The following is a 12,877-nucleotide window of genomic DNA, read 5'->3' as shown; positions in this document are numbered from 1 at the left end:
CGTTGTAGGTGTCGCCACCGGCGGCTACCTTGTGTGAATGCTCTGAAAAGCCAATCATTTGCATATCACAGCATCTTCTTCCTGTCGGTTAAATTTCACGTCTGTAGCACGTGATCTTTGTGGTGTAGCAATTTTAATGGCCAGTAGTGTATTTTATGAGCTAGTTTATATATTGCCCACCCTGCAGATAGTGTACCCAGCGCCATTTCTCGTGAAATCTCAAAATTTATTTATTTATTATTTTATTGCTTATTTATTCTTTCTGGATAAGAAAATTATATAACCATCACAATAACAATAATTTACATATCAATGATAACAATACCATCGAATACTAATAATAATAATTGTTGTGTGTGACTTCGCACACAATTGTAAGGGGTGCTGTACTAGAGCGTGGCAGGGAAGCTGGACAGGAGCAGAAATTATTAGCAAGCAAGATAACAGGGTACAGCTAAGATTTACTTAACTTTTAATTCTGCAAGCGAACGAAGACTCATTACAAATACTGGAGGAAGAAATAAAGTCCACTCTAAATGTCAACAAGAAAGATGCTCCCTGAACGGCAAAAATGTTTGTATTGGAGACCATACTATTCAGCATTGGCATCATAAGTAGCGAAGAGGCTGAAAGTGCGACCGAGCACTGGCTTCTCTGGCAGTCGTATATCTCGGCGGCAGGCGGCCTCGTGGTACAGAGCCGTTGTGGGTGTGGCTCAACTGGCACGCGCCGCTGGGTCCAGCAGATCCCAGGTGACAGCTGTCAGTGTCAGACGAAAACCTGCAATTCCACTGCCAACTATGGGAAGCCCATGTGGCGGTATTGATGTGTGATTCAGCAGCAGCAGCAACAACAATAATGCTAATAATAATAACAGACAGAAAAACTAGGGCACTGATAGAACAGACGCTAAGAGACAGCACACCCAAAATAAAATTTATAGGAGAAATCTCAGAGCCATTTGAGATACATACAGGAATCAGACAAGGAGATGGTCTATCTCCACTTCTATTCAACATAGCCCTGGACAAAATTATGAAGCAGTGGGAAGAAAAATTAAAAGGAATTCAGTCAGGAAGAACACTTGCAAACGAGACAATCATAAAATGCCTAGGATTTACAGATGACTTGGCAATACTCAGGAAACAACAGAGAGGCGCAAGAAGCCCTGGAATATTTACATGAAGTCTCTGCTATAACGGGGTTACTGAGAAAACACAATATATGGAAAGATAGAACAACAGTATACAAGTCACGCACACAAAATTCGGATTGCTTAACAGAGTGGAAAAATTCAGATATCTTCGAGAATACATCAAATATGAGGATCAAACAAGGCATCCAATGAAGAACGAACAGAAAACTCCAGAAAGCGTAAAAATTCACATGGGCGCTTTACAACGAAAGAAGCATCTCAGGACAGGCGAAACTTAGGCACTACATTCCAGAAGCCCTCTAGGTATCACAAACGACCACAATCGGGGCATCATGCATCACAGAAACAGAAAAGATAGAGCGTAAAATCTTCCGTCCTTCGACATGATGCCAATCAAAGAACTGTACGAACATACAGAAAAACTCACAGAAATAATCAGAAAACGCCGGTTAACATTCTTTGGGCACCTACACAGAATGAACAACACCAGACTCGCAAAGAAGATTTTTGATGTAGTCCGCAGCTCAGTCATAACACCCACTTGGTATCATGAAATAAAAGAAGACCTGAAACAAGTAGAAGATTATTGATGTAGTCTGCGGCTCAATCATAAAACCCAGTTGGTGTCATAGAAATAAAAGAAGACCTAAAGGAGGAGTCAATAAAGAAATGATAGATGAACGAGACAAATTCAGAAACAAAATTATGAACTCGAAATTTGAAGCAACAGAAAGGAAGAGACCGGGGAAAATATTGACAGAACAAAGGAAAAACGGATACAGTCAAAGAATTAAGAAGTTTTTGGAAGAGCAAAAGAAGAAGAAAACATAAAAAGGCGGAAATGGAATAATCATGTAATTATCAAGTGCAATCACTGTCTTAACGGTAAAAGTGTATAATAATAATAATAATAATAATAATAATAATAATAGTAACACTGACGACAAAATGACGCACAAATTAGGAGTGTTACTCACTAGTTATTACTGAATTAACTGAATAAACATTTGCATTATTGATTAAAAGTAATAATTTTCAGTAATAGAAACACCAACAATAATAATAATAAAATAATGGAGCATTAAGAACGACATTGATTAGCTTAGACTTTTGAAGCCTGTTTGTTAGCAAATGTGGAAATTATTCTGAAAGAGAAGAAAATTCATATGAGCTTGAAAATGACTAATAGAAAGTAAAAGGCATCTTTACAATTAAGGGTTAGCTTTACAATTAATCTGACTATGGGGGTGGGGGGTAAAGCATGCCCTCAATACAACTGTCGCGCAAACGGAATGCAGTACGATGTGCCGTACATTAGAGGTGGATGAAGCATGGAGTGGAATTTTTGCAGTGAGAGCGTAAACAAAAATTGCGTCAAAAGAACATTTATTAGTTCAGTAAATGTAATTGCTCACTGAACTTGTGTACTGCGTAATATGATGGTTGCTGTTGCCTGCAATCTATTAAGTCGCATATTAATTAAACCTAGAACTTTACTTCGAAGCCCTGTTCAAGGTCTACGATCTATGGAAAAGGAATGACCAAAGGATGGCTTAATCACGAACATTCACATTCACACGCACTTGAGAGACTAACAGGAAGGGAAAGAACTAAAAACCTTCACCACAGCACACTTGGATAGCAAGATCGTCTGTTCCCATGATTTTTTAACATGCGCGATATATGAATAAAATTTCTATTTGAAGTGAATTGCCATAATATGAAGGATAAATAAGAATCATAATTAATTCAGATATTGTACAGCGGAAGATCACTATGACCTTGGCACTGTAAATTTTGTCATTAGATCGCGACACCACGTCGTCCTAACAAACAAAAGTGTGAACAATGAAAGTTGTCAAGCGAGACAAATTATACAAAATTCACTCATAAAATCACTTAAATCATATGTAATATACAGGGTGTTACAAAAAGGTACGGCCAAACTTTCAGGAAACATTCCTCACACACAAAGAAAGAAAATATTTTATGTGGACATGTGTCCGGAAACACTTACTTTCCATGTTAGAGCTCATTTTATTACTTCTCTTCAAATCACATTAATAATGGAATGGAAACACACTGCGACAGAACGTACCAGCAGCACTTCAAACACTTTGTTACAGGAAATGTTCAAAATGTCCTCCGTTAGCGAGGATACATGCATCCATCCTCCGTCGCATGGAATCCGTGATGCGCTGATGCAGCCCTGGAGAGTAGCGTATTGTATCACAGCCGTCCACAATACGAGCACGAAGAGTCTCTACATTTGGTACCGGGGTTGCGTAGACAAGAGCTTTCAAATGCCCCAAAAATGAAAGTCAAGAGGGTTGGGGTCAGGAGAGCGTGGAGGCCATGGAATTGGTCCGCCTCTACCAAACCATAGGTCACCGAATCTGTTGCTGAGAAGCGTACGAACACTTCGACTGAAATGTGCAGGAGCTCCATCGCGCATGAACCACATGTTGTGTCTTACTTGTAAAGGCACATTTTCTAGCAGCACAGGTAGAGTATCCCGTATGAAATCATGATAACGTGCTCCACTGAGCGTAGTTGGAAGAACATGGGGCCCAATCAAGACATCAACTTTCAAGACCCAAACTTTCACAGAAAATCTGTGTTGATGACGTGATTGCACAATTGCGTGCGGATTATCGTCAGTCCACACATGTTGATTGTGAAAATTTACAATTTGATCATGTTGGAATGAAGCCTCATCCGTAAAGAGAACATTTGCACTGAAAGGAGGATTGACACATTGTTGGATGAACCATTCGTAGAAGTGTACCCGTGGAGGCCAATCAGCTGCTGATAGTGCCTGCACATGCTGTACATGGTACGGAAACAACTGGTTCTCCCGTAGCACTCTCCATACAGTGACGTGGTCAACGTTACCTTGTACAACAGCAACTTCTCTGACGCTGACATTAGGGTTATCGTCAACTGCACGAAAATTGCCTCGTCCATTGCAGGTGTCGTCGTCGTTCTAGGTATTCCCCAGTTGCAAGTCATAGGCTGGAATGTTCCGTGGTCCCTAAGACGCCGATCAAATTGCTTCGAACGTCTTCCTGTCGGGACACCTTCGTTCTGGGAATCTGTCTCGATACAAACGCAACGCGCCACGGCTATTGCCCCGTGCTAATGCATACATCAAATGGGCATCTGCCAACTCTGCATTTGTAAACATTGCACTGACTGCAAAACTACGTTCGTCATGAACACTAACCTGTTGATGCTACGTACTGATGTGCTTGATGCTAGTGCTGTAGAGCAATGAGTCGCATGTCAACACAAGCACCGAAGTCAACATTACGTTCCTTCAATTGGTCCAACTGGCGATGAATCGAGGAAGTACAGTTCATACTGACGAAACTAAAATGAGCTCTAAAATGGAAATTAAGCGTTTCCGGACACATGTCCACATAACATATTTTCTTTATTTGTGTGTGAGGAATGTTTCCTGAAAGTGTGGCCGTACCTTTTCGTAACACCCTGCATATGCTCTCGCGAAAGGGATACTAAATAAAATGAACTGAATCACAATAAACTCAACACGGCTCCAAATGTTTGATAACACTTCAACTGAACAACAGCCTACACTGTCCCTAAATTTTAACGCATTTAACACTCACGAATTAGCAAGTAGTTTGACACACACGATAATAAACTATGAACGATGGAAGGAATCATTGACTTTGACTAGCTTCGAAAAACTTACATAAAACACAACGTAACTTCTCATCGAAGAGGCACACTTACATCGAGTAGGGCTCAGCCGTCTCGCGTCCCACGGAACACACCGTGAGCATTGGCTCTCCATCCAAAGATTCCCCCCGTACCTACGGAAGTGGCCAGAGGAACCGCTATTGTGGTGCCAACCTACACAAGAGGTGCGTCCAAGGCAAACAAAAAAATGGCTCTGACCACTATGGGACTCAACTGCTGTGGTCATCAGTCCCCTAGAACTTAGAACTACTTAAACCTGACTAACCTAAGGACATCACACACATCCATGCCCGAGGCAGGATTCGAACCTGCGACCGTAGCAGTTGCACGGTTCCGGACTGCGAGACCACCGCGGCCGGCGCCCAAGGCAAACAGAAGCCTCTTTGCCACCTAGCACGTGTTTCCTACAGTTGGCTGTTCTGACACTGTGGCTGACACCCCCAAGATCTACACACTGAAACCTTTGCACAGTTTCATCCGTACATCCAACTGATCAGACAAGAAGAGGAAAGAAAAGAAACATTGAAATATTGCACTTAAATGTATCAAACATGCGTGAGGGTCTCCGACAACCACCAATAACCTAATGAAATGTTAAAACGAAATATGGATATTATAATGTGGCCACCACCAACCCAATCAGCTTCTCAGTCTTTTCCCTTTTCTTCTTTACATCTAGGCTAATAGACCATTTGCACCATCAACTGAGGTGCCAGAGGCAAACAAATGAAGCTATGTGGTATGACAAACTCATGAAAAGACTCATGCAGAGACTCTTCAAAAGGAAAATAATTTTAATAGAGAACTCTGTAGACGTCGCTGTCTTTTGAAGTTTATAAGGATTTTAATTTCCCTAATATTTTGAAGAAGAATGTAGTGAAGTTGTGTTCCTGATACAGGAAATATTTTAGAGGGAATGGCAGTGTTGTGTGACTTCTCGTATCTTGTTCAGATAGTCACTTCGCCAACAGCGAGAGCCGCTTCCTCTGCTCTTCCTTTCCCATGGATGGCAGTCACGTACGCTCGTCATTGCACTACTATTGGTAGATGCTGTTGGTGAAAATCGCTAGAAACTTTAACAACCGCATGTAGGAACACCCGTTCGGAGCGACCTGACACGGAATGACACCATGAAAGTAATTGCAAGAGAAGTTAATGACATGCTGAGCTTAATTAGAAGAATCTTCAATAAATGTAATTCGCCAACGAAAGAAGTGGCTTACAAAACACTTGTGCGACTGATTCTTGAGCACACTACATCAGTCCGAGACCATATGTAAGTAGAAGTGATAGAAAAGCTCCAGAAGATCGAACGGAAAATGGCAACTTTCGTCACGGGTTCGTTTACCCGGAGCGAGAGTGTGGAAGATGCTCAGCGATGTGGCAGACGCAGCAAGAGAGGCGATACTCATCACAGGGGCTGGGGGGTGCTCATTTTAAATTCCGAGAGCGTACGCTAGAAGAGGAGTCAGGCAACGTGTTACTTCTCACCACCTATGTCTTGTGAAATGACTAAGAGCTGTCCTTAGGTTAGTTAGGTATAACTAGTTCTACGTTCTAGGGGACTGATGACCATAGCCGTTAAGTCCCATAGTGCTCAGAGCCATTTGAACCATTAAAGCTTACGAGGAAAATTATCGAGCGTCTTTTCCCGATCGTCTTTTCCCAGAGAAGGACAAAACTATAGTCGAACTTACGTACTCTCAGACACACTATAATGTTGCCTGCGGAATATAAATGTAGACGTATAAATCCAGATTTCTACACACTTACTTCCCAAAATGGAATTTGATACACAGAAATGAAAAGAGTTTGCCTTAGGAATTATTTACTACTAGCTGAATACTTGGCGTTGCCCGGGTGTGTATTTCTTCTTATTATACACAGAAAATCACAAATTTAGCATTGGAGCGCAGCGTGGAGGGTAAAAATCGTAGAGGGAGACTAAGACATGAAAACACTAAACAGATTCAGAAGGATGTAGGTGGCCGTAAGTACTGGGAGATGTAGAAGCTTGCACAGGATAGAGAGCTGCATCAAACCAGTCTCAGGACTGAAGACCACAACAACAACAGCATACACAGAAATGAAAAGAGTCTGCCCTAGGAATTATTTACTACTAGCTGAATACTTGGCGTTGCCGGGTATGTATTTATTCTTATCTTCTATTACACCATTTCCGCCTTCCCCTCTGTCTATCTGTAACTCTAACCTGTCTCTTCATCTCTTCCTCCCCTTATCTCTGTCCATTTGTTATTCCGCCTCTCTCTCTGTTCATCCCCTCTTCCTCCTATCCCTGTCACTCTCTTCTTCTTTCTTTTTTCCGTCCCTGTCCTCCCATTCTGTCCATCCCCTCCTTGCCCCCCTCTCTCTGTCTTTCCCCTCCCCCTCTATCGATCCATCTTCTCCTCTTCCCATTTGCATTTCTCCCATGCACTCTTCGCCCATTTCCTTCTAACCCCTACATGTCTTAATCTCGTCCTTCCCCATCACTGTCGGTCCATCTCCTTCAGCCCCTTCCCTGTCCAAATTATCACGCAAATAAGATGTTACCCTCATTATATTTATTTCCAGGTAGTAAGTAATATATCTATCATGTTTGGTTGAAATCGATCCATGAGTTTAAACAGAGTTTATTACATGTGATTATGTCCGCATACGCATATGCCACACAGAATTAATAGACACACATAAAAAAAAAGTTTTGCATCACCGCAGTTCCCAGAAATCTTGAAGATAAACGTTGACTGTGGATATTGTACCACAGACACAGTCCATCTGACTGTTCAGAGACGTCGCTAAACCCGACCAAAGATGTAAACAGCCATACATGAGCAGCGCCTATTAGACAAAAGGGGTCCAACAGTCGATCAGTTCCACTCATTCCACCTGGAAGGAGGGACACAGCTCATGTTGTCTGTAGTTCAACCATGCCTCGACGGTCAGTACCGCGGTTCGATCGCGTCCGCATTGTTACTTTGTGCCAGGAAGGGCTCTCAGCAACGCAAGTGTCCGGGCGTCTCGGAGTGAACCAAAGCGATGTTGTTCGTACCTGGAGAAGATAGAGAGAAACAGAAACTGCCGATGACATGTCTCGCTCATCCGCCCAAGGGCTACTACAGCAGTGGATGACCGCTACCTAAGGATTATGGCTCGGAGGACCCCTGACAGCATCGCCACCATGTTGAATAATGCTTTTCGTGCAGCCACAGGACGTCATGGTACGACTCAAGCTGTGCGCAATAGGCTACATGATGCGCAACTTTACCCCCGACATCCATGGCGATGTCCACTTTTGCAACCACGACACCGTGCAGCGCAGTACAGATGGGCCCAACAATATGGCGAATGGACCGCTCAGAGTTGGCTCACTTTCTCTTCACCGAAGAGTGTCGCATATGCCTTCAACCAGACAATCGTCGGAGACGTGTTTGGAGGCAACACTGTCAGGCTAACGCCTTAGACACACCGTCCAGCGAGTGCAGCAAGGTGGAGGTTCCCTGATGTTTTTGGGTGGCATTATGTGGGGCCGACGTACGCCGCTGGTGGTCGTGGATTATGCCGTAACGGCTGTACGACACGTGAATGCCATCCTTCGACCGATAGTGCAACCATATCGCCAGCATACTGGCGAGGCACTCGTCTTCATGGACGACAATTCGCGTCCCTATCGTGAACGTCTTATGAATGACTTCCTTCAGGGTAACGACATCGATAGACTAGTGTGGACAGTATGTTCTGCAGACATGAATCGTATCGAACACGCCTGGGATAGATTGAAAAGGGCTGTTTATGGACCAACCATTCAGAGATCTACGCCTAATCGCCGTTGATGTGTGGGACAATCTGGACCAACATTGTCTTGATGAACTTGTGGATAGTACGCCACGACAAATACAGGCATGCATCAGTGCAAGAGGACGTGCTACTGGGTATTAGAGTTGCCGGTGTGTACAGCAATCTGGACCTCAATCTCCGGAAGTCTCGCTCTGTGGTGATACAACATGCAATGTGTGTTTTTCACGAGCAAGAAGGGCGGAATTGATATTTGTGTTGATCTCTATTCGAATTGTCTGTACAGGTACCGGAACTCTCGGAAAATTTTTTTGATAAAAGGATTTCCACACATATTTCACTGGTATCTCCAACTAATTTCGCCCTGAAGTTATGTTTTCACTCAGCTGAATGCATATGACGTCATATCTCCTGAATTATTCGTCGTACAATGATATAATTTTGTAGGCAATTCCAACGGCATATAAAGCTACTATCTGCGAAATGTCCATCTTTGTGGAAGATGGTTTGGACGTCGGCTGGTCAATTTGAAGTGAATAGCAGTAAATTTCAACCGCAAATTTAAAACTATTTATTAAGCTACCGATTTTCATGTTACATTACATCGCCGTAAATTCCCCGTGTAAACAACAATATAATCAATTGTAACAATCAACAACAATGAAGAGGAAAATTATCTGATAAATGGACAGTAGTTTGGGGCAATTAAATATTGCCAATGGATCATATAAATGTCTTTTTTCCGACACAGTTTTAGGGTTTATTGTTTTGATCTTTAACTCATATGACTACTTTGCATTCATCTTAGTTTACTCTTTTATTGTACTTGTATACTTCATTTTCCTTCTTCAGTCCTGTTATACAGGGTGGTCGGAAATTCCCGTTAAATACTGTAAGACTTGTTGGTCTCCTGACCTTCATTGGTTATATATTCCGCTCTCACAATCATATTCCGCACATCAAGACGCTTCATTAGAAAACAAACTTGATAAGATAAAGTCAATTTTGCATGAATTCATGTAAACGATATGCAAATAACAAGTGAGTTGTAGGTGTGCACTGGGGTTGAAACACTCGAGGCTGGCGTACACACACACATTGAAGACACGACGGTCACAAAAGCTTTTAGTTCAGGATAGGCAAACCGCACGCCAGGAGGGTAGTCCCTTCAGAGAACGAGTCAACCTATCTACATCGGGCAGCGAACGCCCGTAGAGCAGACAGCGTTTGCCCGAGTAAAAGGGAGAACGACCCGTGTTCGGCTTAAAAGCAAATTCCGCTACATTGTGTGGGAGCGCCCACCCTACGCATTATTTACAAACATAGTACCCAGTTTCAGAGGTTTTCACAGGGAGACAGCAAACGCCAAACGCCAATGCTACAGATTTCCAGATTGGTCGCCTTAAATGAAACGTCATTCTCCCGTTTTAGAAGAGCAACGGTGATTGGCGGACGATACTCGTATTCCTGATGCCTTGAGCCGAAGGAGTAGTGGAAGAGGCTGAAAGATATACCCCTTCACGTCTGGCGTGGAGAGCGACCGTTCCGTTGTCGATCATGGAGCGAGAACATGTAACGTGAGCGTGTGCGCTCGTACGTGTACTCAGACCGAGGAACAAGTCTCTCCTCAGTTCTCCACTGGGAGAGCACCTCTGTTGAGGTGCGAATCGGAGTGCAACTCTATATTGAGTACTTGCGATTAAGCGTTGTTCACTGTGTTGGCCGCCACACTTATTGTGCGGTGTGAACGGACAGAGTTATAGTTAAACGAGAGCGAATTTTTGAGTGACATCGGGGTGGACTGGTTATCTGACCGGTGTACCATGCCAATAGACTAGGGGCAAATAGGTGTAGAGAGAGTTTGATTGGCGAAGGTCAATCCAGATAGAACGAGAGTTATCTTACTTGTCAGCAGCGAGCGGCGTAAACAGCAGGCATCGCAGCTTATGGATAATTATTTAAATTGAATAGGCGAGGCTCTCAGCCATTCTGCCAAGTCAATAACAATCTTAAACTTTGTATAAAATTTCATTAGCGAGTGCTATCCTTAACAGGTAACTTCACATTCCGAAAAGAACCCGAAAATAGCTTGTTCAGTTCATAACTGAAATTGCCATTGTGATTTCTCCGAATTTTTGCAAAAAAAAATAATTTTCGTTAGTTTCATGTTTTTCTTACAATAACTAGCAATTCTCCAGTACCGAAGTATCCTACAAGTTACGTAAGAAATTTTGTGAATTTTTGTGTCATTTTTTTACAGCGGACGACTCCAGAAGATATTTATTGCTGAAAGTTTTTTCAGGCATTTCTCTTTAGAACGTTAGGAGCCTCTGTTTGACTTCTGCAGTAGTGTGGAGGTGGAAATTGCATCTTGCAGGAGCCACAAGGTAAAGGGTTCATCTCAGATTAATCCGTTGCGTAGAATGACACAATAGCATCCACACGCTCACAAAACTTGTGGGACATGTTGAAGGTGGTGAGTACAAACATTCTGAATAGGAACCCATGTCCGGAATCGTATCGTTTCCGTTCTACGACAGTTTCAATTCTGATGTGTACCTCGCCAACGTCTGCTTAGGGCAAGAGAAACGTCTCAGAGTACCCTGTCCTGGTATGCAACACGTAGACACGATTGCGTGTACTCCGTCAAATTATCCCCAGATGTCACTTACTGTCGGCTTTGTTGTGAGACCGAGTCAGTAGCTGTGCATCACCGATGGAGAAAACATGTTGCAGTACACGTTTGCGGAATACACGGTCATGCTCCTTCTGTATGGCGGAGCTGGAGGTAACGCAAAAGCTGCTAGTTGGCTGTATTACGAACGTTTTCCACACCGTCACACTCCATCGCACAGACTGTTTGCCCAAGTTACACAACGGCTACGAGAAACGGAAAGCTTCACCGCGAGGAGGGAGGACTGTGGTGTTCCACGGCGACGGCGCACTCCCGAATTTTAAGACGGTGCACTGCGACGCATTGAAGACAGCCCGTCAACGACTTCGCGAAAAATTACGCGTGCAATGGCTGTTAGTTACAGTACCATCTTCGACGTCCTGCATGAGCGACAATTACATCCGTACCACTTACAAAGGGTACACGCTGTGGGTCCAGCAGACTTTCCACAACGCGTCGCCTTCTGCTCATGGTTCCTGCACCATTACATCGACGCTCCCCTCTTTCCGCGTCGATTTCTCTTCACAGGTGAATGTAGGATCAGAAGAGATTGTGTTCTGAATGGTCGAAATAGCCATGTCTTGGCGGACGAAAACCCTCATGCATGTTCAGGAATTACAAGACAGGTTTGGAATTAACGTGTGAGCAGGTATTCTGGACGGTCATGTGACTGGACCATACCTGCTGCCATCCGAACTCACGGGTCCCGCGTACTTAGTCTTCCTACGACACGTAATGGACCCGTTCTTGGAAGTTGTGCCATTGAATGTCTGTCAGGAAATGTAGCTTTAGAATAATGGAGCACCACCTCGCTATTCGCTGGAGTCATCTCAACAGACGGTACGGTGAAAGATGTATAGGCTGTGGTGGTCCATCCGCGTGGCCGCCACGATCGCCAGATTTAACCCCTATGGACTACTTCTTGTGGGGTCGTATGAAGAGACTAATTCATGAGACTCCTGCAGAGGCACAGAAAGATCTGCTGGCACGAGTTCTGGCCGCTACACAAGACCGCGAAGAGACACCAGGTGGGATGGAGAGAGTGCACCAGAACATGCTTCGGAGGTACAACGTGTGAAACAACGTTGGTGGTCGCCACATCTAGCCGCTGTTGTAATGCATCGGTACGTTGCGGCTGGTGCTGTAGATGCTGCGTTCTTGTTCTTGTCGACTAATGTGAACGATAAGGTGGAAGTTGTAATACAAATGCGCAAGTAATAACGGGACGAGTCAGTATTCTTTTTATTTATTTATTTATTTATTTTTCCGTGGGACCAAATTAAGGAGAAGTCTCCTTGGTCATGTAACGAGTCAATACATTAAATTATAACACGATTTTAGACACAGATAAAATGAAATATAAGAAACAAATTCAGGCGACAAGTCGTAAATTTAAATAAAGGAAATCAACAATGTAACACTGGAATTTGCTTAATTTTTCAGCTCTTTCAGGAGCTCCTCGACAGAAGGGAAGGAGTGAGCCATGAGGAAACTCTTGAGTTTAGACTTAAAAGTGTTTGGGCTTC

The sequence above is a fragment of the Schistocerca gregaria genome, chromosome 9, assembly GCF_023897955.1.
Source record: "Schistocerca gregaria isolate iqSchGreg1 chromosome 9, iqSchGreg1.2, whole genome shotgun sequence".
Taxonomy (NCBI): Eukaryota; Metazoa; Arthropoda; class Insecta; order Orthoptera; family Acrididae; genus Schistocerca; species Schistocerca gregaria.
This window is presented reverse-complemented; position numbering follows the sequence as displayed.